Below are 6,000 nucleotides of genomic sequence, written 5' to 3' on the forward strand. Positions count from 1 at the left end.
ATGCCTGTCACCCTTCTCCTTCCAAATACCCTCGGTGATACCTGGTCAGATTTTCAAAACAAATGAGGCCCGAAGCCTCCCTTTCCACCCTCCTCAGGAGTTCCCGAGTTTTTGTCTGCTTGGTCTTCTCAGGGGCCACTGAGTGAGAGCCTGGTCAGAAAGTATATGGATACAAGGCGCATGTGGGCCAAAAGGCAGAAAGAGAAAGACTGTAGTCAGAGGAACAGAATGTTTCCATGCTGGCCCAAGTTCAAGGCTGGCTCTGGGGCTGGCTTCCCAAGAGGCTTCCTCTATTGGGCCAGAGGCCAGAACAGCCCCTGCGTGAAATGCAAAGGCGTGCTTAGGGCTTGGAGAGAAATCCAAGTTAAGAAAACCATTGATCGTGTTTACCTTCCTGGGGGAAGCATTCAGGCAGCAAAATGACCACCACGTGTTCCTGTTGGACCTGGCGACTTCAAGAGTGAGAGCCCTGAGGACTGCCTGGTCTCCTCAGTCTCCACGTCCCGAGCCCACCAGACTGGGGCCTGTCCGCTGCGCCCTTGATTTGACTGATCTTCCAACTCAGCTGCCTGTTTTCATGCCGAGGTGCAGAGACTGCTCACAGATGCTCTCTGTATTGCAGAGCCCCGAGAAGGAGGGGCGTGAGTGAGAGATGGCCCGCACCCAGGCAGGCTCCTGGCCATCCTCTGATGTAAACCCCAGGGGGCAGACAGCCCCTGAGCCTGAAGACCCTGCCTCCGTGCACCCTTGTTCCAGGTGTGGGTCTTGACACGTGGTCGGGAAGATGTCATTAGGCCTGTTTCCTCTGCTGCTATCTTATCTAAGAGCAGAGAAAAATAGTCCAGGCAGCCACCCACAGCTAACTCTCCTACTCAAAAAATAAGAAACATTAAAGGTGAGCTTTATTCAAACAAAATAATAATAAGTTTTTTTCTTTAGGCAAACACCACTTCTTTTTTTTTTTTGAGTCAGAGTCTCACTCTGTCGCCCAGGCTAGAGTGCAATGGCATGATCATGGCTATTGCAGCCTCAACCTCAGTTTCCCAAGTAGCTGGGACTACAGGTACATGCCACCATGCCGGGCTCATTTTCGTTTTTGGTTTTTTGGGGGGTTTTTTGAGTTGGTAGTCTGACTCTGTCGCCCAGACTGGAGTACAGTGGCACACTCCCGGCCACAGCAGCCTCGACCTGCTAGGCTCCAGCGATCCTTCTGCCTCAGCCTTCCAAGTAACCGGAACTACAGGCGTGCACTACCATACCCGGCTAATTTTTTATTTATTTTAGAGACGAGGTCTCGCCAATTTGCCCGGGTGGGTCTCGAACCCGTGGGCTCAGGCAATCCTCTCACCTTGACCTCCCAAAGTGCTGGGATTACAGGCTGAGCCACCGAGTCCAGTTAATAGCAAGCTCTTTAAAATAAATGCAAGCGAAAGGAGGAATTCTCTCCTCAGAAAGGGAAATTGAGGCAGGGTGTTGTTGAATGACTCCTCCCATAATATGCAGAAGACTCAAAGCAGGGCTAGGCCAGATTCATTTTGTCAGCTTTGACACTATTTCACTATCTGGGCAATCATTTATTTTCCTTGAACATTTATAAATAAGGAGGGGTGGGTTACTGCATGAATGATCAAATGAGACTAAGAAATATGTCATAATCAGAGGTCATAAATCTCCTTGTCACCATAATAGCTCATGCTAATGCATCATAATAATTGACTAACTGGGACCTTGAACAAGTCAGCCTCTGTGGGTTTCAGTCACCTCCCTCATCTGAAGAAGAAGAAGTCATCTTTAAGGGTCTTCTGATTTAAAGTTTCATGTTCTAAAGTAAAATGGACTGAGTGTTCTCTGCCCACCATGCTTGCTGCTTTTCCTCCGTTTGGCTTTTTGGTGATGTACGGCTTCAGGCTAAAGGGGTGGGGGTGGGGTCTTTGGGAGGACATTCACAGGACTCATGGGGCCAGGCAGCTATGCTGAAGCTGCCGGGGCTGGGAATTGGAGTGCCTCCTCTGTTCCTCTCAGGAGAAACAGTCAACATTCAATTGAGTCATGTCTCCCTATAAATGGATCAGGAACAGCATTCATTTCTTTAAATTTATCTTTTGGATAAACTGCATGTCATGGACCAAATGTTTGTGTCCTCCTCAAATTCATATGTGGAAGCGTAAATCCTGAGTGTGATCATGCTTGGAGGCAGAGCCTTTGGGAAGCGGTTAGCTTGTGAGGTCAGAGCCCATGTGGATGGGATACGTGCTCTTACAAGAAGAGACGAGGTGACCTCTTTACTATGAGAAGATACAACAAGAAGTTGGCTACTTGTAAACCAGGAAGAGATCCCTCACTAGACATCATATCTGCTGACGCCACAATCTTGGACTTCCCGGTCTCCAGAACTGTGAGAGATAAATATTTGTTGCTTAAGCCACCCAGTCTGTGGTCTTCTTGTTAAGACAGTCCATGCTAAGACACTAAAATATTCCAAATATGAATTCTTTTTCCGTTCGTTAAGCTTTCCCAGAATGCTGTTATTAAGACTTAAAGGACTCTTGGGACCATAAAAACATGATCCAGCTAAAATAAACAGCAAATAAAATAACACGGCTAAGCAAATACTTAGAAATGTAGCTTTAAATATTTATTTTAGTCCATTCTAAATAATGAGTAGGATACAAGATAGTTCATTGTCAAGAGACATTTTTCTTAAATAAAAATGTGTAAGAGAATGACATGTAAAAGCAAACACATGTTGGCGTGTTTATTTTTTGAGGGCAAATGGAATCAGGGCTATTGAGAATAAAACTTGATGAATCTGAGCTGCTTGTTTGTAGGAGTTTCTGAATTATGAACAAGGATATGTTAATGGAGGCATGACATTGGAACAATAATCTTCGAGTAACACAAGTTATTGTGGAGAGCAGCAAATTCATAACAGTCGTTTCTGTACTCTTGTAAAACTGCCAGATTCTTGGGAATATCTTAAACCTCTCACTCCACTGCTATCTGGAGACCCTGGCATCCCACATCTTGATCACCTGCTTATCGGGCACTCATCCACACACACCTTGGCCACCATCTTGCTTGGTGTTTCTTCCATTTGGTTCAAGGTCATTTCTCTCTGTAGGTGACATTTCTAACCTGTGGCTCTGGCATCCCTACCTTCAGTTCTGAGTGGGCCTGCTGGGTCTTGTTTAGATGTTGTTTGAGCTATACTACTTTCTAAATGGAACAACCAAAACAGACACGGAACACCAGGGAGATGCCCCTTGGTGGGCTGTGTTAAAGAGAAAACAGGCAAACAGCTGATATCAAGGACTACCAGTTGACTTCTCTGGGCTTTGCCTCCTTTAGCTATAACATGAAGGGACTGAACTAGGTAACTTCTGAGATCCTGTGATTTTTATCTTCTGTCTTTCGATGAAGATACCTCTTAAGCTGTCAAGCAATAAATGCAAAACGAGTCATTCAGTGACCCCAGTATATTTTGAATTCCTGGGTGCCAGACCCAGGGATTCTGAGGAAGACAGAGCTCATGCCCCTAGAGAGTTCGTAGTTTAGAACAGGACATAGAAAGAATACCAAGATGGAAAGAGCGTGTGATGAATACTGTAAGAGAACTTTGCCAAGGACTGTTATCTGTGCTCAGAGAAGGGGCAACCACGATGGGAGGAAGGATGCCGGGAAACTGTTCCAAAGATGGAGAATTGCGTTAGGCTGCAAGGAAGAGGGGTGTGGACAGAGGCAGCCACACGGGATATGTTTTCTGTGGAGTTGGGCAGCTGGGAATATCTTCCACATGGAAGCCATCTTCTTACTCCATCCAGTTTTAGACATAGCACTGTTGATTGGATGGCGTCTGAGAACCCACTGTGGGAGAAGCTTGGTGGAGTCCCAGCTTCCTCGTGATGATATTGTAAGGCAAGGGTGGAGAAAGAGAATAAGCCGAGTGGTTAGGCAAAGGAAAGAAAATGTATCCGAGGGAAAGGAAAGAAAGACTGGCCCTAAAGAAGAACCAGCAGCTTGTTCTTTTGGCGTGTCCCTTTTGTACCCCCTAACTGGGGTCCGATGGTCATGTAGTACACGTAGTCCTGAGGAAGCAGGTGTTGGTGGTCACGTAATCCCGAGACGTGGCCTTGAGGAAGCAGGCTGGTGCTGGTGGTCACACAGCCTGGAGACGTGGCCTTGAGACGCAACCTTGAGAAAGCAGATGTTGGCAGTAAAAACAAGATGTCGCTTAAGCAAGCAGGGAAGGAGTGGGGAGGGGTGAGTGGGGGTTGTAGCTCCTTTACGGGTTTCCTCTTCCTTCCAATGGAAGCCTCCATCCCAGCCTTCGTAGATGTCTACCTCCTTCTGGGTCCCACCCCCCACCCCACTTCCTCCGGTGGATGCCTCAGTTATTTTCTCCAGACTCTTGCTGCCTGCCGGAGCCTCCCTCTGGATTTCAAAAACGGTTCCAAAAGCTTCTTCTAGTCTGAAACTATTGTCCCTTGACTGGTGTCCTTGGGGCTTCTATCCTCCCCTTTATTTCGGTGTCAGGTTTGCTGTAGTGTTTGGTGCATGAACCCTCTTTTTTTTTCCCACCATACTCAGTTGCTTAATCCATTGGATTGAGCTTCAGTCTTCACCCCATTCATGGAACCACATCTCAGACGTCCCATTAGGGTTCCCAATGTCCAGTTCCAGCAGTCAGTATCTTCAGCCCCTGCTGCGTGACGGTGGGCCTCTTCCTCTTTGAGGAGCTGCGGAATCCTTTTGCTTCTTTGATGCGATTCTTTTTGAGTCTGTCCTAGTCTCCTTTGATGAATTTCTTTCTTCCTACCGACTCGTGGACGTACCCTAAGACTCCCCCTTGGTCCTCTGCACACTTTCTCTTAGTGAGCTCGTTCACTTCCTGGTTTCCACATCTGTCTCCTCACATAGGGGGCTCTGAATGCAGCTCTGCAGTGTCGATGCCTTCTGAAATCCCTACCCTTGAGCTGTTCTGGAATCACCACCAACTCAGGAGTCAAAGCAAACGTTCCTGCTTCAACGTGTTTACATTATAGGTGTTTGGGGTTGGGAATCTGGGTGGGAAGGAAGGAGAAATTCTGGCAATAAAGAGACATAGGCAAAGATGTATACACACTGTAAGCAATGTTACCTATGCATTACTTTTCAAAGTGGAAGTCAATTATGGTAGCAATGTGTAATATGACATTTGCTCAACTGTGCTGCTTCCGCCATTTTCTTTGCCTCCTGCCTGTCACGTGGTGACGCTAGCATTCGTTTGATTAGCGCCCTCTTTGGAGTGAACGGCGTACTTAAAATGTGTATACATTTTTTGGCACCCTCGTGTGTATGTATACATAGATGTTACAAGGGGGACCCCAAAAAACCCAGAATTATTTTTGAAGGGTCAGCCTCTTGTAGTACAGGCTTCCCCTGCTAGGTAAGTGTTAGAGGAACCCATCGGCATCAGCGTACCAACTAGCATTGTTGTGAGAGGCTGCGTTTGGTTTCAGTGAATTTTGTTTTGGAGATTCTTTCAACACATTTGTCCACTTCGTGATGGGTGATGTATGAGTGTGCCTGCCCACACCGCACCAAGTGTTCAGCAGTTTGGGGCCAAAACCAACATGAACCCCGTGCCCCACCCTCCTTATTCACCTGATCTCGTCCCAAGTGACTTTTTCTTTGTTTTCCTGGATGAAAAAAGTCAAAGGAAAACGTTTTGCCAATGTGGAAGAGGTGGGGAAAATTTAAAAAACAGCCGAAACACTAAAAGGCATCAGAATTGACGAGTTCAGAAACTGTTCTGAGCAGTGGAAAACGTGTCTCAATAGGTGTATTGCATCAAACAGAGAGTGAAGTTTGAAGGTGACTGAAGTTTAAATATGTAAGAAAAAATGCACAGTTTTTAATAAATTCCATTTTTTGGTGTGTACGTATATATATAAACACACACATACATATATGCATATATACATATATATGTGCTGGTGCATTTCACAGGAAGCCAACTCA

The sequence above is a fragment of the Carlito syrichta genome, unplaced genomic scaffold (genome assembly GCF_000164805.1).
Source record: "Carlito syrichta isolate Samal-C Ts95f unplaced genomic scaffold, Tarsius_syrichta-2.0.1 Scaffold306869, whole genome shotgun sequence".
Classification (NCBI taxonomy): Eukaryota; Metazoa; Chordata; class Mammalia; order Primates; family Tarsiidae; genus Carlito; species Carlito syrichta.